This window comes from Coffea arabica, chromosome 5c, assembly GCF_036785885.1.
Source record: "Coffea arabica cultivar ET-39 chromosome 5c, Coffea Arabica ET-39 HiFi, whole genome shotgun sequence".
Taxonomy (NCBI): Eukaryota; Viridiplantae; Streptophyta; class Magnoliopsida; order Gentianales; family Rubiaceae; genus Coffea; species Coffea arabica.
In genome coordinates, this window is record NC_092319.1 from 5,883,557 (window position 1) to 5,907,125 (window position 23,569).

Genomic DNA, 23,569 nt, shown 5'->3' on the forward strand with positions numbered 1-23,569 from the left:
AACAAACACACATCATAAACTTTTTGTTTCCAATTTGCATCACCAAAAGACAGGTCCTAGACCCGTGTTTCAACAACCAATCTATTTTGGTATTACATGTCCACTAGGTTTTTTTTCTCTATTACATATCTGTGGCGAAATGCCTTTATGCTACTAATAACAAATTTGGCCCCTTTGTTCAATTTGGCTTCACAGAATCTCCTCTCCGCCACCTCATAAACAGGGTTCATCATTACTGGGAAAGTAAAGAATAGGTTAGTGCACAAACCCAACTGAACAAGGCTGCTCGATAGTCCCTGCCCAAAATTGGTCGTGATTATATATCTTTGGTCTCTTCGTCGAAAACAAAATACCCCAAAATTCCAAATCCTCCATAAATTAAGGAGATGAAAGCCATTGCCCAGCCTAGGATTATCCCAAATTGTTGTTTCTCCTTCGTCATTGACTCTAACGGCAATACCATTTCGATCCCTTCAAAAGTATAAACCGCCACCTAAGCCCATAAAAAAACACAGTGAATCTGCCGAAAGCTTCCACGGCAGGCCTGTTTCTAAGAAAAATCATAACATCTTCGACCATCACCACCCCATGGCATCGATATCAACTAAGTCAGCAAATATGCTCAAGAGGGCCAAATGGGTTAGCGTGGGATTTGAGTTCAACCCCAGTTGGAACGGAAAACAACTCCATATGTACACAGACTTGGGCACAAAAATTCCCAAGATCTTAGGGTTAGGGTTAGCGGGAGCGTAATTGAATATATAAGCTAAAGCATTGGCTATAAATATCAAGTAACTTGTGCAAAAACCAGCTTGAGAAAGAACAATCATAGCATCGATGGCAAACCTGCCGACAAGACCACACACAACAAATCCAAGATCACCAAAAGATGATCTTTGGAGACTTAAGACTGGATTCAAGTCTTCTCTGCGTGTGGACTAAGAGCATCATACAATGGTGTTATGGCATTGAATCGAAAATTGCAGCAAAAGTGACAGATTACTTGCAGCAGAAGTGAACTATCTCTTAACAAATTGAATGGAACAGGAAATGGAGATGAATATTTGAACTTTCAACTTCTCATTAATAATTGGTAAATGTCAATTACAGAATCTGAATCAACGGATTTAGAATGAAGGGGAAAGATTGAAGGAAATAAAGGGAAAAGAGAGGAGGGAGTTGGCAGAGCCAAATTCCCTTTACAACCAATTGGAAAAATATGACAAAAGCTTAGCTATCTCTAGGATTCTTTCAGCCTTTTATGGCCATTTCCGGACTAACTAACTTCTAAACAAGCCAATAAGGTGAGGTCACGTGGAATTCTAGAACCATCAGCTCCACTTGCTCATAACAGAAGCATAATTCTGTTTTGCCAGGTAGAAGGCGTGGTTTTTCAAGTCACGCCTTCTCTTTCCTCAAGTTGATCGATCGCGCCTTCAATGCAATTTGGAACACGCCTTCTTCCTTCTTCAAGCTGGATCACGCCTTCCTTGAAATCTGGAACACGCCTCCCGTTTTTTTTTCTTCTCACTCCATGACAAAGCTTCCCCCTTTAAAAATCTTGTCCTCAAGACTGGAATTGAGGGAACTGCTTCCTAATTTCTTCTGCAAATTCCCATGTTGCTTCTGCTGGATCCGTTCCCCACCAATGTATCAGCCATTGCACTGCAGCTGCATTCTTTCTCTTGACTGTTCTTCGGTCCAGCACTGCAACTGGTTCGACCCTTAAGTGCCCCCTCCCATCCACTTCTGGTAACTGCAAGACAGGTGTGGTCTGGTCCCCAACCTTCTTCTTCAGTAGAGAGACATGGAATTCAGGGTGTATCTTGGAATCTGTGGGCAATTTCAGCCTATATGCAACCTCCCCAACCTTCCCTATCACTTCATAAGGGCCATAGTAACGTGCTGATAACTTAGTGTTGCTTCTCCAAGCTACTGAACCTTGCCTGTAAGGTTGTAATCTCAGGTATACCCAGTTCCCAATATCAAACCTTCTTTCACTCCTTCTTTTGTCAGCATATTTTTTCATCCTCTCCTGAGCCTGCTTCAGGTTCTGTTTCAGTATGATGTCAGCTTTGTGCCTCTCCTTCAAGTAGTCCCCAACAACAGCTACCTTAGCCTTAGTATATGGCCCCATACCCAATTGGGGAGGTGCCTGTCCATATAGAGCTTCAAAGGGGGTCATTTGGATGGCTGTGTGGTAGCTGGTGTTGTACCACCATTCTGCCATGGTCAACCAATGATTCCATTTCTTTGGTTCTAAATGTGAAAAGCATCTGAGGTACATTTCCAGTACCTGATTGACCCTCTCAGTTTGGCCATCAGATTGTAGATGGTAGGCTGTACTGTGGTCCAGTGTAGCTCCCAGCAGTGTAAACATTTCACCCCAGAATTGACTGGTGAAGACCCTGTCCCTGTCTGACAGCATGCTCTGGGGTATTCCATGTAGCTTGACCACTCCATCTAGGAAAATCCTGGCAATCTTTGGGGCATCATAAGGGTGTGAGGTGCTCAGAAAATGGGCATACTTTGTGTACCTATCCACCACTACCATGATGGTGTCTCTCCCTTCAGAGTTAGGCAATCCCTCAATGAAGTCCATGGTGATATGGCTCCAGGGGGACTGTGGAATTGGCAGGGGTTGTAGGAGCCCTGGATAGGACACATGTTCATCCTTGCACTTCCTACAGACATCACATTCCAAGATTGCTGCCTTAATGTCTCTGTGCATGCCTGGCCAGTAAAACAACTGTTTGGCTCTCATGAAACTTGCCTGGATACCTGAATGCCCTCCCAATTAGGAGTCATGTATGGTGCTGATCAGCTTTTTCCTTATCTCTCCCCCAGATCCCACGGCTACCCTCCCCTTAAATTTCAGTATACCATTCTGATAGCTAAGGTTGGAAATCAAGTCTGGTTTCAGTAAAATTTCTCTAATGCTATTCTGTGCCCAGTCATCTCCTTGGTAGCTACTAATCACCTCTTTGATCCATTCTGAAACTATGGTAGTTATTGCAGTGCATTCCAAGGCTGGATTCCCTCTCCTGGAGAGTCCGTCTGCCACTACGTTCTCCTTGCCTTTCTTGTAGTGGATCTCATAACTCATCCCCATGAGCTTGGTCAACCATTTCTGCTGCAGGGGGTGGTGATCCTTTGTTCCAAAAGGTACTTTAAGCTCTGATGATCAGTGTTGATGATGAAGTGCTGGCCCTCTAGGTAGTGCCTCCATTTGGAGACTGCTGTAACAAGTGCCAATAGCTCCTTCTCATAGATAGATAGCCCCATGTTCTTAGGCCCCAAGCCCTGACTGATGTAGGCTAATGGTCTCCTGTTCTGCATTAGTACTGCCCCTATTCCATTGTAACAAGCATCAGTTTCAATCACAAAGGGTAGATTGAAGTCAGGTAGGGCCAGCACAGGTGTGTCACACATGGCTCCTTTTAGCTTCTGAAACGCCTCCTCAGCTTCTGTTCCCTATTGGAAGATGTCCTTCTTCAGTAGTGCAATCAATGGCCTAGCTATACTGCCATAGCCCTTAACAAATCTCCTGTAATACCCAGTTAAGCCTAGGAATCCCCTCAACTGTTTTACATTTTCTGGTCTAGGCCACTTCATCATACCCTCAATCTTCTTAGGATCAGCTTTCACTCCTTCAGCTGATATGATGTGTCCCAGGTACTCCACCTGTGTCTGAGCAAAGGCACATTTGCTCCTTTTGGCATACAATTGGTGTTCTCTGAGGATACTCAGAACCTCTGTGACATGCTCCAGATGCTCCTGTAAGCTTGAGCTGTATATCAGGATGTCATCGAAGAATACCAGCACAAACTTCCTTAGTTGCTTCTGGAATACATGGTTCATCAACCCCTGGAAGGTAGCAGGGGCATTGGTGAGCCCAAATTGCATCACCTTGAACTCATAGAGCCCTTGATGAGTTCTAAATGCAGTTTTGTGAATATCTTCTGCCTTTACTCTGATCTGGAAGTATCCTGACCTTAAATCTATCTTGGTAAAGTATTTGGACCCAGTCAATTCATCCAAAAGTTCATCAATAAGGGGTATTGGGTATCTGTTCTTGACTGTCAACTTGTTCAATTGCGTATAATCAACACAAAATCTCCAAGTGTCATCCTTCTTTTTTACCAGCAGTACAGGGGATGCATAGGGACTGTTACTGAGCTGAATGATACCAGTTCCTAGCATTTCCTGCACCAGTCTCTCAACTTTAGTCTTCTGAATATAGGGACATCTGTACAACCTGATCCGGAAAGGTTTGGCCCCCTCCTTAAGGGTAATGGAGTGATCATGGCTTCTCTCAGGGGGCAGCCCCTGGGGTTCCATGAATACTTCCTCAAAATCCTGTAATACCTTCTCTATCTCTGGGGGTATGTTAACACTATCTTGTACCTTCTCTTTGACTGCTCTTAGTTGTGCCATGATTCCATAGGCTTGTTTCCTAGCCCATTTGTGCAGTCTGCTTCCTTTGATCAACCTTAGCTACACCTGATCCCTCTCCCCCTTCAGTTCCACCTGCTGTTTCCCTTTCCTGAACTTCACACTTAGTCCCTTGAAATCAAATTCCATGGGACTGAATCTAGCAAGCCAATCTACTCCCAGCACCATATCACACCCCCCTAACTTTAGTGTGTTAAACTGGTGCTGGAATTCATAGCCTTGCATCTTCCATACTACAGGCTTAGTTAAGCTGTTGGACTGTACTTTTTCCCCATTAGCTACCTTAACAACTAGGGATGGTCCACTACTATCCAGTTTCAGGTCTCTAGCCAGCTATTCATCCAGGAAACAGTGAGTGCTGCCACTGTCAATCAGTGCAGTGATAGTTCTCCCTTTTACTAACCCCTTTAGTCTAATAGTTTTGTGCTCACTGCCCCCTGCTAAAGCATTGATGGAAACTTCTATATGTTCATCCCCAATTCTGCCCTCAATGCAATCGCAGAAAACTTCAGATTCAGCCTTTTTCTCACTCTCAATAGCTACAGGGTCCTCACTGTCATCATGTACTAGCAGAAGATGGATATGGGATTGCCTACATATGTGGCCCAAGTGTGTATGGCTCAGCACATTTATAACATAGGCCTTTCTCCCTCCTGAGATTGAACTCACTAGGGGTGATCTTTTTGAACTGGTTTGTGTTGCTGTTTGGGGTCCTGTAGTTGTCTGTGGGAGGTTTATCTGAGGTTCTGGATGTGGTGGGGTTCCATTTGTTATGGCTCTGGGGGTGGAAAGGGGTTTTGTGTGTCTGGGAACTGCTAGGTAGGGGTTTGTGAAACTTTTGCATAGCTTTCAGGTTCTTTTCTTGTAGCTTGGCTGCTTCTACTGTATCCGCTAGAGTTAGAGGCTTGGCCATTTTAACCATATTGACTATTTCCTCATTTAAGCCACTTAGGAAGCATGCTTTGTAGTAGGAATCAGCCAAATGAGGAAGGGAAGGCATTACCAGTGCTTTGAGCAGCTCGAACTTCTCCAGGTAGTCTGCTATGGATCCCTCTTGCCTAAGCCTGTTGAATTCTTCAATAGCTTCCTCTGGAGTGCCCTCCCCAAATCTTTTACACAAAGCAGTAGCCAATTCAGTCCATGGAATGATTCCCCTGCCACTGAATACCCCATGGAACCAGGTATCTGCTCTATCCCTCAGGTACAGTTCAGCAATCTCAGATTTCATGTTCTCCTCCACTCCATTGATCTTGAAGAACTTGTTAGCCTTGCGGATCCATTCCCTTGGATTATCTCCTGTGAAGTTAGGCAACTCCACTTTAGGCATTCTGGTGTAGGATCTAGTTTCTTTCCAATCTGATCTGCCATAGCCTTCCTCCTGTGTTTCTTCCTTCTTGGGTCCTTCAATGGAGCTACTACTCTCTGCCTCCTTGTCCTTGTCATTGAATCTTGCCATCATCTGAGCCATCATAGCCATCATACTTTCATATTTTTGGTCGAGATTTTTAAGAGTTCTCTCTGTACTTTCTTGTCTATGCCCCAGAACTTTGACCACACTGCCTAGCTCAGAGAGATCCTTCTTTAACACCTCCTCTTGAGATTTTGTCATCCCAATGGCTCGTAGCTAAGCTCTGGTACCACTGTTATGGTATTGAATTGAAAATTGCAGCAAAAGTGACAGATTACTTGCAGCAGAAGTGAACTATCTCTTAACAAATTGAATGGAACAGGAAATGGAGATGAATATTTGAACTTTCAACTTCTCATTAATAATTGGTAAATGTCAATTACAAAATCTGAATCAACGGATTTAGAATGAAGAGGAAAGATTGAAGGAAATAAAGGGAAAAGAGAGGAGGGAGTTGGCAGAGCCAAATTCCCTTTACAACCAATTGGAAAAATATGACAAAAGCTTAGCTACCTCTAGGACTCTTTCAGCCTTTTATGGCCATTTCAGGACTAACTAACTTCCAAACAAGCCAATAAGGTGAGGTCACGTGGAATTCTAGAACCATCAGCTCCACTTGCTCATAACAGAAGCATAATTCTGTTGTGCCAGGTAGAAGGCGTGGTTTTTCAAGTCACGCCTTCTCTTTCCTCAAGTTGATCGATCGCGCCTTCAATGCAATCTGGAACACGCCTTCTTCCTTCTTCAAGCTGGATCACACCTTCCTTGAAATCTGGAACACGCCTCCTATTTTTTTTTTCTTCTCACTCCATGACAAATGGTCGGTGAGCAAGGCTACCGAGGAGAGCAGAAGGACGCCCATCGCCCACCCTGTTCTCTTGAATGTGTAGGGTAGGCCAAGGACGCCTGCTCCTACTATAGCTATGAAGACTTAGGGGAACAACTTTTGTCTCTATCCTCGATTTTGAAAAGCAATGTTCGTTATTTGTAATTCTTTTATGTTCAAGTACTTATTTCTTCTTTGTTAAATTCTTTTGCAATTGATTACTGTTTCTCACTTGTTGAAATAGTTTGAGATTGCTTACATGCTTTCTAGTTTCTTTCAATCTGTAATTGTTGTTAGGAATTAGAACAAGAATCAAAGTAAATTAATTTGATTGTCCACCCTTTCAAATTAATTTACTATGGAGAAAACAAGAGAAGTTAAATTATTTAATCTTTTGAATGGTTGCTTGGATTAAATTCATATTCTCTATTTTAATGCTATTATTGAGTGAAAGAGAATTGCTTTTTATATTGAATTCACTTGATAATAAAGATTTGATTGGAAGATTTTTCTAGTTAATTTTACTATTGAATGTCTTGGTTTTTGTTAACTTTAAGGATAATCTAATTTTTTGCTTGAATTGAAAGGATGAATTTCGCACTTCAATAATAAAAAAAGTCTATGGAGTGAATGTTTAACCTTTGAACCGAGTTATTTTAAATTGATTAGTTTCTTTAATTTTCTTGAATTTAATTTTCGTGTAAAAAGATGCTTGAATTAAAAGTATGCAAAACAACTCAAATAAGTAAAGTGTTAAATAACCATGGGTCATATCTACAAATGTTGTTCTTCGCATCAAAAGACTTTTCCACTATTTGATTAAAATAAATATGAATAATTCCCTCTTAGTATTGGAATTTGAGAAAAAGATTATTGTAGGAATCGGAAAAACCTATGAATTGACTATATGAGTTGTTTGTTTGTGAAATTCAATTAAGGTGAGAGATTAAATTTAACTTATTAAAATTAGGGTATAATTGTCTCTCTTTTACTTGATATTATGAGTATACAAGGCAAATTGAATGATTTCATAATGATGACTTGCTAAGTTACGAAGGGTTGAATTTTAAAGTTCCACATGATTTATTTCAATACTTAAATCATCGTTGATTGGTATTTCCTATTGTTTGAGAACAAGTAATGATTTAAATGTAGGGGAATTTGCTATGTATATTATTTATACTAATTTAAGTAAATACTCAAGAATTAAGTAAAAGCAATACACTACGAATTATACTAATTTAAGCAAGTAAACTGACAATGGAGAATTTAGGAGATGAATATCCCAGGGTTACGAATCTCTTGTTGCTCAAGAGAGAATAAGGGTGAAAATCCGGGTGATTCTCATGTATTAGGTCGTGTTTTCTCCCCAGAAAATTGCACTTGTTCATTACTTGTCATTTCCAAGCCATCTTCGAATCCGTCAAATGTTTTGCTTGAATTCTACTTAATCTAAATTGACCATAAATCACCAAAATCCTACAAATGCAACAAGTTTGCATATTAGACTACTAAAATTCAAGTTTTTGTTATAAAAATAGGACTTGTGGAAATAGTAGCTAATAGGAGCAAACTTCATCCTTAAAAACCCTAAAACACACTAATAAAGCAAGTTTAAAATGCCGTAGTAATTAACCAATTTCTTGTGAAATTGATACTAATTATCACTATACTCGTTTGACTCATATACTTGTAGAAAATCGAGGTAATTGAGCTTAACTAAATTGGTAATTGAGAATTTATAACTTGGAAACGTGTTAGGTGGTTAATTGTGCGCTTAATTTATGAATTTTTTTCCCTTGATTTGGCTAAAATATGGTGTTGATTGCTAGATTCTACTCATATTTAATTTTTGGTGTTGTCTCTAGGAATTTGTTGTGAAAAGAGGATAAAAAATACATTAAAGGTCGAATTTTCAAAAGATAATACATTAGAAGGCATAACCACGTCTTAACTTCTTGTGAAATCCATGCTTACGGGATTGAAGTGGGCCACCGTTTGAAGCTTTGCTGGTGCATTGGAAGGCCGTTGGTGTCTTTAGAAACATATAATTTATTGTTTCTATCTAGTAGTATTAGTTGAATAGGAATCTTAATCCTTTCCTTATTGGATGTTGGAAAAAACGTAGGTAATAAGAACTCCAATTAGTTTTGGGACTCTAGGGGATCAAGATTAGGAACGCAAGAAACGATTCATGAGCTTTTTCCATTATTCCTCTTCCTCTCTTTCTGTCTGATAAATCCTAGTATTTCTTGTGGCCACAAATCGACCATGAGGAGTAACTGAACCTTTTCTCTAGTTGAAGGATAATTGAAGCTTTGGTTCAACAATATTGTGAGATCTAATTTGATTTATTTGTTTCATTTATTTATAAGTATTTATATATTTCCTATTCATTCATGATTATGATTATTTTATACAATTAAATAACTGGCCACTATTTAATTGTCGGAATAATCTATTGCCATCTAAAATATCAAATCCGTAATTGTTTGGTGGTTTTAGTATTTGTGGCGAGTAATGTAATCTGATTGTAGTAAAAACTTTCGAATTTTATGTTACGAGAATATATAATCTAGCTTAAATAAACCAAGCTTGTGTGTTTGTTGGTTAGAATTAGTAGCTTCTTTAATTATCAATGCTTCAGTAGGTTAAATCCTAAGAGCTTATTTAGAATTGCTTAGTTGACAAGGGAAATAATCACAGAACTTGTTGCAGTTATCGAAAGAGTAAAGAGAGACATGTTATCAGAGCACGTTGACAATCATAACCAGTTTATTTATAAATAATTGATTTTTCCTTTGTATCGATGATTAGTTGAATGAACCAAAGTGGATATTAGACCTTTCACTAGAGAGTTGTCTTTTCTTAGTTTAGTTTTATTTAATTTTGTGCTATTGTTTTTATTTTTATTCAAGTGAGTTATTGAGATAAATTCTCTATAATCCCCCATTTTATTTATTGTCATTTTTATAAGAAAAATAAATCACCGAGTTCCTAAGGATACAACCCTATTCACCACTACACTCGCATTCATATTTTTAGAATAGAATTTTATTTTTGCTTGTTTGACACCCAACAAAGCCTAAGCCACATCAACCACTCCAATTTTTGGCTCCGCTAATCCAGATTCAACAACCGACCAATACTCCTTGGACCTTAAGAAGTTCTCCATTAAAATGCTCCAATGATTATAATGACCATCAAAGTGGGAATTGCTAGGTGCACAAAGTTGTCAGTGGCCATTGTGATTTACCATTGCTTTGTTAAAATTATCACAACTCACTGTTTGGTTTCACTCATCAACCTAGCTCTGTTGCCACTGATACAAGTATTGAGGAAGAAAAGATAAAATAAGAGGAACAAAGAACTGAACTTTATTACTTCTTCAAATCTGATACAACACTCATAACATGAAGCTACACCATTTAAGCTTCACCATTTATAGAGCTAAAACAAACAAAAAAAAAAAAGCTTGAATCTAGGAAGTGTAGCCACTAACTATTGATAAAGTGCTCACACATGGAGCAGACTCCACTAAACTAGGTAAAATCAAATCAAACTAAAATAGATTCCTATTGACATGGTCAACTAAAATTAAGTAAATATCTCTAACACAAAGAGTTCATTTACAAAGATATAATCGTTATTGAGATCCTAAATCATTTCTAGACTTGTTGCATTTTTTTGACTAGAATTTGTTCGGCTTTTGAACATATAGGTTCTTAGTTGTAGGCAATAACAATTCAAAGTTGAATAGAGAAAATGAAGAAAATGAAATCCAAGTTAGTCAAGAAATAAGAATTTTTTTTATTTTTACTTGATTAGTACAATATCAATTTCAACTAAAAGAGTCAGTTCAACTCAAATGAAGATGCATTCTGATACGCCAGTTGATGCATGACTTTATGATTAAAGACTTGGACTCGGGTCAAAATGTACAAACAACAACTTATTAGTATTTCCAAGAATCACATAGCAGTTAGTACTGTGCAAAATTTCACTTACCACCCTTGAACTATATACAAATTTTTACTTTGATCCTTAATTTTTTAAAAATGGGACATTTTAGTATCTAAAGTATAAAACATTCCAATAAATGGATTTATTTGCCATTGTTTTCATTTGTTCAAACAATATTTGTTAAGTAAGATAGGTTTCTCTAGTAGGCATCAAAATTTTGTTATCCTCCACTATTTCTCCTGTTGCACTTACTTTTTTGTTCTTAATAAATAGGCAGGGGAATGTATATCTACAAGAAAATTGAAGAAAATGTATTCCAAATCAGTTAAGAAATTTTTACAAGGTGTTGGACTTCGTAATGGACTGATTATTACGATGTCATATTTAGCTCTACATGTTTTAAAAGGCTAAAAATCACAAGAAGAAAGAAAGGTCAAACACTGATTAAAATGTGAAAGAGTCAACACTAATAACTTGAAGCATGACTTCATGATCGAGCACTTTGTCCTCAATTGTCCTGTGTGAATTTTAAATGCTATGTGAATTTCTAATTATTTAAATGCCACATTTTAGATATATTCAACTACCAAATAATGATATACCTTATATTAAGGTTGTTCATGCATAATCGAAGTAAAGAAATACGTTTATTCGACCAAATCACAAAAAAAAGGAAAGTTTTAAAAAACAATCAACAGAGAATAGTTGATTTGATTTTAAAAATGGAGAGAGTGGTATAAACAGTTGTCTATGAATGACGTAATACTTTTTCGAACAGATTATATTCATCACAAATCATTTGTACAACTTTATAACAGTCGTATTATAATCTGCTATTGCTCACGTGAGATTGTATGAGAGTCACGTCAGTTATGTATCATAATTTAGGCCATACATTTTCACAAAATTTGTACTGATGGCTGAATCCGGATTGTAGATAGTTGGATATGGTTGCTCTTGTGAAGTGACACTTGTTAATTATGCAATTCTACCGCCATGGTCTATGAAATATACATACTTTAAGCTATGGAAGTCATGAATATTACAACTTTTACTTGGCAAATGATGTTGCCACGGTCCAAATTTTATATCCACAGTAATTTTGATTAAAATGACAAGAAGTACCTAGTCAAGTCCTGTTAGGGCGGTTATTTATATTTAATCCTTTGATGAAAACCATCACCTATGTAACCCAAGATCTTATGGTGATTATTAAGAAATAAATTAACGATAAAATTATGGAAGCGTACCTGGATTCATATCGACAAACTGGTATATGAATCTCCAAGGGTATTCGGGTGACCTTCTAGGTCAACACGGATTCGCCGATTCTTGAGAGAGCATTTTAGTATCTTTCTGGTATCTCTCCTGACGATGGGATATCAGGAAAGAACTATATTTTGTAGTACTAGAAAATACGATAAATAGAATGATACGTGTGATTTGGGGACCATAACCCTATTTATAGGTAACATTCCTGTTACCTTTTGAAACTCTATTTTAACTCATTATAGAAATAGGAACTCTTAAATCTCTACACATTAAAGGCACACATTCTATTAGATACATTAAATTCAAACCATATTTGATCACTTTAATTGGACTTAACCTTATTTGACAGTTTGCAATCCATAATTATTCACATATAAGTCCAAAGTTGGATTAAGGATCCAACAATCTCCCACATTGACTATATTGTAACCTTATAATTATGTTCGCAATTAACCAAATAAGCTCAACTTTACTGTCATTGCTAAAATGTATCTGTAACCAATTCGGTTCATCAATCACACCAATATAGGATCAAAGCAGCCTTTGTTACAATTTCGTAACTTGATCGATCAATGGTCACATATATCGATACAATTGAATGACATGAATCATGATGTGGATGTGTAGCATGAAAATTTCATGTAATGTGATCAAAACAAACCTATTTCCAACTGATCTACCTTAAATTTTATGAAATCAAACCATACCAAAGTCAGAGTGTAAATAAATCCAAACTTTATTTATGCATATAATATCCTTAAATCATTAATAATCGAAAAGTATCATAAGAGCATTTAAAATATCAAACTCCCACTAAAACTGTACATCATTTAACAACATGACACTCATATAAGCAGTATGCTTATGAAACATTTTGGATGGCAATCTCTTAGTAAGCGGATCCGCAACCATGGAGTTTGTTCCGATATGCTCTATCAATAACTGTCAACTCTGTACTCTTTCTTTAACAGCCAGAAACTTGATATCTATATGTTTAGATTTCGTCAAGCTCCTATTATTATTGAAATATAGGACTGCTGATTTATTGTCACAAAATAATTTGAATGGTCTTTCAATACTATCCACTACACATAATTCTGTGACGAAATTTCACAGCCAAATTCCTTGATTGGATGCCTCATAACAAACTATAAACTCTGCAGCCATAGTAGAAGATGCTATGAGGGACTGTTTAACACTCTTTCAGGATATGCCACCTCCAACCAACAAGTAGATATAGCTTGATGTTGATTTCATAGTATCTTGGCGTCCAACATAATCGAAATCAGTATACCCAATGATCTCTAACTCATTTGACTTCGAATATGTGAGTATGTAATCTTTTATTTTCTGTAAATACCATAAGACCAGTCTGGTTACTTTCTAATGATCTAATCTAGAATTGCTTAAATATTTACCCAATATTCAGTAATATATACTGTGAAAATCCGTAAATTTTCGTATTTTCTAGGGTTTTATTTTATTTAATCCCACGTTTTTCTGTAATTTCTTTATTCAAAAATTTTCTAACTCGTTTTATGAGTAAATAGGGTTTTTAAAATATTTTTCTAATATAATTGAGTTCATGAGATTTTTGGAGCGTATACCGGGCGTGGGACCCGCTAGTGCGGAAAATTCGGCCAACTAGGTTAAGTTTAGTATACCGGGTTTATTTTATCAGGTGCTAAGAGATAAGTAGAGGTTTCCAAATGGATTGGTGTGAGAGAGACAAAAGGATAAGTATGCATTAATAAGGGTGACAAGTGTCACCTTGTGATGGAATCTTAAGTTTTGACCACTATTCATAACTTTACCATTTAATCAAAATTGGCCAAAAATCATCTTCATTCTTTCCCCTCTTGGCCGAATTACTCTAGGGAGAAAAGGAAAAAAATCTTCAACTTTCTTCATCTCAAATCTTGCTCAATCATCCAATCTAACCGTTTAAACTTGAGTTTCCTCCATAAAACCCCTTAGTTTAGTGGTATTAAGGTTGGTAGTGAAGTGGTTTGGAAGGCTAAGGTACCAAGTTGCTTCTTTTCTTGGGTTTGCAAGGTAAGTGACCAAGGAACCTTTCCTTTAATCTTGTTAATGTTCAATTGATGGCTTATGAGAGTTAAATAGATGGTTTTAGGTGTTGTTTCATGCCTTGTGATGGAAATTGGTGAATTTTCATATTTATTCATGATTTTCTATTTTCATATGATTAATATTGTGTGGGCATGGATGATGGTCTAGTATGGGTTAGAATGAAGCTTTGGTATGATAATTGTAACGATTAGTGGAAAATTTCTGGTTTGAAGCAAAAATTTCCAGAATTAGGGTTTCTATTAGGCCTGTTCTGCCCGGTACTGTTAACCCTAGTTAGAGGCCGAATTGTCCTTAGCACAAAACATGAAAGTTGTAGAGGATGATATTTTATAGTTTTCTACAAAATTTTAGCTCAATCGGAGCAACATAGCCTTGAAAAGACCGAAATACCCCTGCTACCCTGTTTCTATCCGAACATGCTAATTAGCTTCTGTAATTGGTTGTTGTGACCAAGAATACTACTGATTTGGTTGTTAATGTCTTCTTAATACTTAAAGCCTTGTATCTTAGCTTTCAAATGGCTTTGGAATCACTTGAATTGGAGTTGTATATGCTGAGATATGACTGAATGAATCAGGACTGCCACAGTAAACTTCGAATTGGAAAATCTGGAGTTGTTTTGGTAAATTTGACCTAGTTATGGTGAAAACTGGACTAAAGGGTCTCATGAAAGTTATAGCTCTCTGTCTTAGCTTCGAAATTGTGTAAATTGCACCCCAATCCTATAAGTGTAGCTTCAGTTGTGTCCGTTCCGCTAAATGACGTCAAAACTGTCTTTTGGTTCTAGGGTTTATAATTGGGACTTTTTTAGGGTTTCTTTGTTGAGCTACCATTTGGTTGTTTTGAAGGGTATTGTGACTCTAATTAAAGGTGTTTGATAAATTGTGATTGGGTATTGAGGTTTGGTTGGAAAATAAAGAAAGACAAGGGAAATGCTGTCAAAATTTTCGTGGAGCTTCTGCACAGTCTCGGAAAATTTGCTATATCTTGATGTACGAATGTCGGAATTGAGTTCCGTTTATTGCGTTTTAAACTAAATTCATAGGGCTATAAACCGTGTAAATTTTGGACCTTGTTTATGTCTGTACCATTTATGGTGATTTTTCAAAGTTGACTGAAATATTATACCTGTTCTGTCTTTCACTGGATAAAGCAGCAATTTGAATCTTGAATTTGACTGACTTGCGCTCTGAATCTTATGAGGATGTTTTCTGGAAAGTTATAGCCCTTTGAATGTATTTTCTAACGGTTTAACTTTTATTAATTTTGGACTTACAAAACTTGAGATATGATTTTTTATATAGGGTTGCGCGAAACTGAAAAATCCTATTTTTCTAGTATCGACTTTACTTTCATTTTCTACTTCAAATTTGGAGTTGGTCAGTCAGCTTCGAGGTTGTTCATGCCTTTAAGACTAATTGTTACCTTTTCACTCCGAGGTCACCTCTTTGCTTTGCATTAATGGCTCTTTTGACTAGGCATATGGCTCGTAACCGAATCTCACTTGCGAATTTCATACTAGGTCTTGGAGTCGAGTCTTAAGTGTTTGCCTTAATTGTTTGCCTTAATTGTTCTAGGAGGTGCCGATGATTAAAGCTACACTTGGGAAGGAAACTTTTGAAGTTATCCTTATTTGAACTGGTGAGTGTACCATTCCCTTGCATTGTTGCTATTTGAGTTATCTGTACTTGAAATCTATGACATGAATGACTATGAATCCTGTTTAGTTGATTGAGACGAGGGTGTACTTTATCACACTCGTTCTCTTGCCTGTGTTGTACCAACTGAAATCTATTACTTGTACTTGTTATGAACTTGAGCCTGTTACTTGCACTTGTTATAATGTCGTTTGGAAGTGTGTCCAACGACCTCCTTGTTAAACCTGAGCTCAACCTCATGGGGAGTTAATTTAATCGAGCCATGCAAGGGCTTGGTTGAGAAAATTGACAATCCGTGGATGCCTGTTTTTATGGAATCTTTGAGTATTGAGACTCTTGATTCCGATATACTCGAGTATTATCATTCCTATTCCTGTTTGGCGTTCGGGTCCGGTAAGGGGTATATTTGGTGAACGAGGTTTTTTCGTTAAAGTGGTGTTCTACTGGACTGGTTTCTTTATTGAACGTTGACGGAGGGTCAACGAGACTGGATCAAGTATAGCAACGGGAATTTGGCTCCTGAGAGCCACCTGTATCCTTTACATTGTGATGTTCGTTCATTTCTCGTATTTGATGTGAATATGTGCCTCCAAAGTGCTTTCTCATGAATTCTACTGATTCTACTGTTTATACTGTTGGTACCTCATTGAGATTTTAGCTCAACCCGTTCCGTTATCCTTGTTTTCCTTACAGGAAACCACCTTTTGGAGACTCTGATATTTTGAAGCATGAGTTGAGCTAGTTTTAGTATTCTTTTGTATAGCTCTTCGATGGTTGGAAAACCTTAAATGTATTTTAACTAAACAATTCCCTTTTGAATTGTAAATTTGCAACCATGTGTATATAAAAGTGTTTAACCATGTTCCTAAATTGATTGGGTTTGGAAATGTTCTTTTCTAAGGTTATCTAAAGTTGTTGTGCTTGTTTGGGTTTCGGATAGTGAATGTTATCTTCTCGAAGTTCTTTTGAGCGGTTGATAGGGTTTACGCTCGTTCCGGATCCGTAATCCCGGCGAGAGCTGAGCAGGCGGTCCGCCGAACTCTTTGGTTCGCCTTAGGGGGAGGTGGGGCTGTCACAGTTGGTATCAGAGTTAGGTTCGCGTGGTCTCTGCGCGGAGTGAGGTTGGGCCAAGTGGTGTTATGGTCCCGATTCCGTAAATGTGTACGAATGTTTAAGTGCTCTTTTGAGCATAAGTTTTGGATCGTGAAATGTTATAGGTTTTAAACCTTTATCATGGTACTTGGAGACAATAGATCTGTAGGTCAGGTAAGAATCTCAATTGTAGATGAATTACTTTTGGGACTGGCCAGCCCGAGTTGTAAATTATCTTATTTTGGGATTCTTGTACCCGACTACTAAATAGACAAGAGCCTAGGTTAGAAATGACTTGGGCGGACTAGAAATTTGATTTTATGGAACGTCATGTGATGTGTTAGGGTTTCATTACGGATGATTAACCTTGTCTAAGATATAAATTGTATTATTCTCGTAGATCGTGCCTGGAACCCTAGAAAGGGATAACTTTTAGTTGGTTGGTCTTGTACCATTGGTCTAGTGTGTAATATTCATGATGGTTCCTTTTGCTTGTATCTAATTGATTGCTATTGTGTGATCTGTCTGTGTTAGATGTGTTATATGTATATTGCCAACTTTTATCACTTGCATCTGCATACTTTGGTTTTAATACCGTATTTGTGGTCCAACTCTAGACTGGTTAAGCCATATGAAAGGCACCCGTAGTAGACATGGTCGTGGTCGTGAAATTAGGCAACCCACAACTGAAGGTGATACAAGGGGAACCACGTCTGAACCAAACCCTGAATCCAGAATTGATCCGAACGTACAAGTGGCCGCAGCCATTCAACGAATGACTGACCTTTTGGCATACGTAGTAGAATATCAAGGTCAAAATCCTATTCATCAGCCGGAAAATCCTGGTAATCATATCGAGAGTGAGGATAAAATTCTTGAACGATTTCAGAAGTTCTCGCCACCGAAATTCCTGGGAGAACCAGACCCTGACGTGGCCGAGAGGTGGTTAGAGAAGATAATTGATATATTTGTCACGTTACATTATACTGAGGAGCTACAGGTCACATTTGTTGTCTTCCAACTAGAGGGAGCAGCCTGTTCTTGGTGGAATATCATAAGACTGAAATGGGAAAGAGAACAAACCCCAAGGACGTGGGTGAATTTCATAAGAGAGTTCAACACGAAATATTTTCCACCCCTGATCCAGGAAAAGAAAGAAGATGAGTTTATTAGACTCCGTCAGGGAACTCAAACCGTCGCCGAATATGAGAGTCAGTTCACCAGATTGTCCAAGTTCGCTCCCGAACTAATCGTGACTGAGCAAAGGAGGATAAGGCGTTTTGTCCAAGGATTAAACGTTGAAATCCAGAAAGACCTGGCTGTAGCCCAACTTAATACCTTTAGTGATGCGGTAAAGAAAACTCAACGAGTTGAAAGCGCAAGATTTCAAGTCAGAAACTTTCAAGCTAAGAAAAGGAAATTTTCTGGAAGTACCTCAGAGCAAGAGGATGAGGGTACGCCTCCTAAAATTGGAAGGGAAAACGGGGGAGTACAATTACCGAGAATGTCAAGTGGTACCTCACAGAGAGGCTCAATCTCCGTTTCTCGTGGTCCCTGCGGGTACTGTGGGAAGTCGAATCACTCGGAGAACGTCTGCTGAAAGAAAGAAAGAAAATGCCTACGTTGTGGGAGCGCGGACCATCAAATCGCAAATTATCCAGACCGATCTCGAGAAGGGAGTAGGATCCAACAACCAACCACCACCAATCCTGACCAGTCGAAGGGGGAAAAGAATGGATCAAAAGTGTCAGTTGGGGTGTATTCCTTAGAATAACATCAAGTTTCTAACCCATTTGAGGACGTGGAAGGTAAGATTCTAGTATCTCACCGTTTGCCCGCTAGAATGGTGTATAAGAATTGCAATTTGGCAAGGAAGAAGAAACTATACCAAAGAATTCAATGAATCAGGTTAGTGAAGGGGTACAGATTGGTTAGTTAAGGATGCTACTCAATTTGACTGTGAGATAGATGTAGTAAAATTTTTGTATCCCGAAGAAAATGATGATAAGGAATTTCGAGGACGAAATTCTTTTAAGGGGAAGAGAGTGTAAGAACCCGTAAATTTTCGTATTTTCTAGGGTTTTATTTTATTTAATCGCACGTTTTTCTGTAATTTCTTTATTAGAAAATTTTCTAACTCGTTTTATGAGTAAATAGGGTTTTTAAAATATTTTTCTAGTATAATTGAGTTCATGAGATTTTTGAAGCGTATACCGGGCGTGGGACCCGCTAGTGCGGTAAATTCTGTCAACTGGGTTAAGTTTAGTATATCGGATTTATTTTATCAGGTGTTAAGAGATAAGTAAAGGTTCTCAAATGGATTGGTGTGAGAGAGACAAAAAGATAAGTATGCATTAATAAGGGTGACAAGTGTCACCTTATGATGGAATCTTAAGTTTTGACCACTATTCATAACTTTACCATTTAATCAAAATTAGCCAAAAATCATCTTCATTCTTTCCCCTCTTGGCCGAATTACTCTAGGGAGAAAAGGAAAAAAATTTTCAACTTTCTTCATCTTAAATCTTGCTCAATCATCCAATCTAACCGTTTAAACTTGAGTTTCCTCCATAAAACCCCTTAGTTTAGTGGTATTAAGGTTAGTAGTGAAGTGGTTTGGAAGGCTAAGGTACCAAGTTGCTTCTTTTCTTGGGTTTGCAAGGTAAATGACCAAGGAACCTTTCCTTTAATCTTGTTAATGTTCAATTGATGGCTTATGAGAGTTAAATAGATGGTTTTAGGTGTTGTTTCATGCCTTGTGGTGGAAATTGGTGAATTTTCATATTTATTCATGATTTTCTGTTTTCATATGATTAATATTGTGTGGCATGGATGATGGTCTAGTATGGATTAGAATGAAGCTTTGGTATGATAATTGTAATGATTAGTGGAAAATTTCTGGTTTGAAGCAAAAATTTCCAGAATTAGGGTTTCTATTAGGCCTGTTTTGCCCGGTACTGTTACCCCTAGTTAGAGGCCGAATTGGCCTTAGCACAAAACATAAAAGTTGTAGAGGATGATGTTTTATAGTTTTCTACAAATCTCAGCTCAATCGAAGTAACATAGCCTATGAAAAGACCGAAATACCCCTGCTGCCCTGTTTCTATCCGAACATGCTAATTAGCTTCTGTAATTGGTTGTTGTGACCCGGAATACTACTGATTTGGTTATTGATGTCTTCTTAAGACTTAAAGCCTTGTATCTTAGCTTTCAAATGGCTTTGGAATCACTTGAATTGGAGTTGTATATGCTGAGATATGACTGAATGAATCAGGACTGCTACAGTAAACTTTGAATTGGAAAATCTGGAGTTGTTTGGGTAAATTTGACCTAGTTATGGTGAAAACTGGACTGAGTGGTCTCATGAAAGTTATAGCTCTCTGTCTTAGCTTTGAAACGGTATAAATTGCACCCCAATCCGGTAAGTGTAGCTCCAGTTGTGTCCGTTCCGCTAAATGACGTCAAAACTGTCTTTTGGTTCTAGGGTTTATAATTGGGACTTTTCTAGGGTTTCTTTGTTGAGCTATCATTTGGTTGTTTTGAAGGATATTGTGGTTCTAATTAAAAGTGTTTGATAAATTGTGATTGGGTATTGAGGTTTGGTTGGAAAGTAAAGAAAGACAAGGAAAATGCTGTCAAAATTTTCGCGGAGCTTCTGCACAGTCTCGGGAAATTTGCTATATCTTGATGTACGAATGTCGGAATTGAGTTCCGTTTATTGCGTTTTAAACTAAATTCATAGGGCTATAAACCGTGTAAATTTTGGACCATGTTTATGTCTGTACCATTTATGGTGATTTTTCAAAGTTGACTGAAATATTGTACATGTTCTGTCTTTCACTGGATAAAGCTGCAATTTGAAACTTGAATTTGACTGACTTGCGTTTTGAATCTTATGAGGATGTTTTCTGAAAAGTTATAGCCCTTTGAATGTATTTTCCAATAGTATACTTTTATTAATTTTGGACTTACAAAACTTGAGATATGATTTTTCATATAGGATTGCGCGAAATTGGAAAATCCTGTTTTCCTAGTATCGACTTTACTTTCATTTTCTACTTCAAATTTGGAGTTGGTCAGTCAGCTTTGAGGTTGTTCATGCCTTTAAGGCTAATTGTTATTTTTTCACTCCGAGGTCACCTCTTTGCTTTGTATTAATGGCTCTTTTGACTAGGCATATGGCTCGTAATCGAATCTCACTTGCGAATTTCATACTAGGTCTTGGAGTCGAATCTTAAGTGTTTGCCTTGATTGTTCTAGGAGGTGCCAACGATTAAAGCCACACTTAGGAAGGAAACTTTTGAAATGATCCTTATTTGAACTGGTGAGTATACCACTCCCTTGCATTGTTGCTCTTTAAGTTATCTGTACTTAAAATCTATGACATGAATGACTATGAATCCTGTTTAGTTGATTGAGATGAGGGTGTACTTTATCACACTCGTTCTCTTGCCTGTGTTGTACCAACTGAAATCTATTACTTGTACTTGTTATGAACTTGAGCCTGTTATTTACACTTGTTATAATGTCGTTTGGAAGTGTGTCCAACGACCTCCTTGTTAAACCTGAGTTCAACCTCATGGGGAGTTAATTAAATCAAGCCATGCAAGGGCTTGGTCGAGGAAATTGACAATCTGTGGGTGCCTGTTTTTTTGGAATCTTTGAGTATTGAGACTCTTGATTCCGATATACTCGAGTATTACCATTCATGTTCCTGTTTGGCGTTTGGGTCCAGTAAGGGGTATGTTTGGTGAACGGGGTTTTGGCGTTAAAGTGGTGTTCTACTAGATTGGTTTCTTTATTGAACGTTGACGGAGGGTCAACGAGACTGGATCAAGTATAGCAACGGGGATTTGGCTCCTGAGAGCCACCTGTATCCTTTACATTGTGATGTTAATTCATTTCTCGTATTTTATGTGAATATGTGCCTCCAAAGTGCTTTCTCATAAATTCTACTGATTCTACTGTTTATACTGTTGGTACCTCATTGACATTTTAGCTCACCCCGTTCCGTTATTCTTGTTTTCCTTACAGGAAACTACCTTTTGGAGACTCTGATATTTTGAAGCATGAGTTGAGTTAGTTTTAGTATTTTTTTGTATAACTCCTCAGTGGTTGGAATATCTTAAATGTATTTTAACTAAACAATTCCCTTTTGAATTGTAAATTTGCAACCATGTGTATATAAAAGTGTTTAACCATGTTCCTAAGTTTATTGGATTTGGAAATGTTCTTTTCTAAGGTTATCTAAAGTTGTTGTGCTTGTTTGGGTTTCGGATAGTGAATATTATCTTCTCGAAATTCTTTTGAGCGGTTGATAGGATTTACGCTCGTTCCGGATCTGTAGTTCCTGCAAGAGTTGGGCAGGCGGTCCGCCGAATCCTTTGGTTCCCCTTAGGGGGAGGTGGGGCTGTCACATAGCAATATCTGGACGCGTACATATTTGAGCATATATTAGACTCCCTACTGTTGACGTATAAGGAATCTTTTGCATGTCTTTTTTCTCAAAAGTATTCTTAGGACATTGCTCAAGATTAAATTTGTCTCCTTCAACCACGGGAATGTCACCTGATTTACAATTTTGCATGCCATACCTTTTAAAAATCTTTTCAATATAGCCTTTTTGTGATAGATCTAAAATATCCCGAGATCGACCCCGGTGTGTTTGTATGCCTAACACAAAAGATGCATCACTAAGATCTTTCATTTCAAAATTCTTAGTCAGAAATTTCTTGATTTCATGTAATAGACCAATATCGTTGCTGGCAAACAAAATGTCATCAACGTAAAACACCAGAAAAATATATTTGCTCTCACAGAACTTATGGTATATCAATCATCTACCAAATTCATCTAAAAATCAAATGAGATGATCATTTAATGAAATTTGAAATACCATTGTCGAGACGCTTGTTTGAATCCATAGATGAATTTTTTAAATTTGTAAATCATATTTTTTGGATCTCATGATACAATATTTTTTGGTTGCAACATATAAATTGTCTCATCAATATTACCATTAAAAAACGCTGTCTTTACATTCATCTGATGTAACTTAAAATCGAAATGCGCCACTAATGCCATGATAAATTTAAAAGAGTCCTTTGAAGAGACCAGAGAGAAAGTTTCTTTATAGTCGATACCTTCTTTTTGTGTAAGTCCCTTAACGACAAGACGAACTTTGTATCTTTTCACATTGCCTTTCGAATCCCTTTTGATCTTAAATATCCATTTACAACTAATGGGTTTCGTTCCTTCTGGCAATGGGACAAGATCCCAAACATCATTGTCTTTCATGGATTTAATCTCCTCATTCATGGCATTGATTCACTTTTGAGAATTTGAACTTTCCATGGTTTGACGGAAGTTGATTGGATAATTTTCCATTAATCCAAAGTCATCCTCATGTTCTTGGAGAAAATTAATATAATCATCTGGCACTACACTTCTCCTTTCTCTAGTGAATCTTCTTAATGACACTGGTTCTTGGAGAGGAAGAGTTTGTTCTTTTATAACATTTTATTTTTCGACATTGTTTTGATTTGTCATGTCATGATCAAATTCGAGAATAGGATCCTGAACAAGATCAATGATACCTGTGGGAATATTAATATATTTCTTTTTAAAAACAATGCCCTTTACTGTATTTTCTCTCCCAAACTCGACATCCTCAAAGAATTTGGCATTTCCTATCTCAAAAATTGATTTAGTTGTGAAATTATAAAACTTGTAGCCTCTAAATCTTTCAGAATATCCAATAAAATAACAACTATTCGTTCTTGAGTCCAATTTCTTTTCATTTGG

General features: G+C 37.5%; 1 pseudogene; it reads right to left on the reverse strand.

The window, feature by feature from the left end:
- Positions 1-92: 92 nt before the first annotated feature.
- On the reverse strand, positions 93-23,083 carry LOC113689103 (amino acid transporter AVT3C-like; annotated as a pseudogene).
- Between the last annotated feature and the right edge of the window lie 486 nt (positions 23,084-23,569).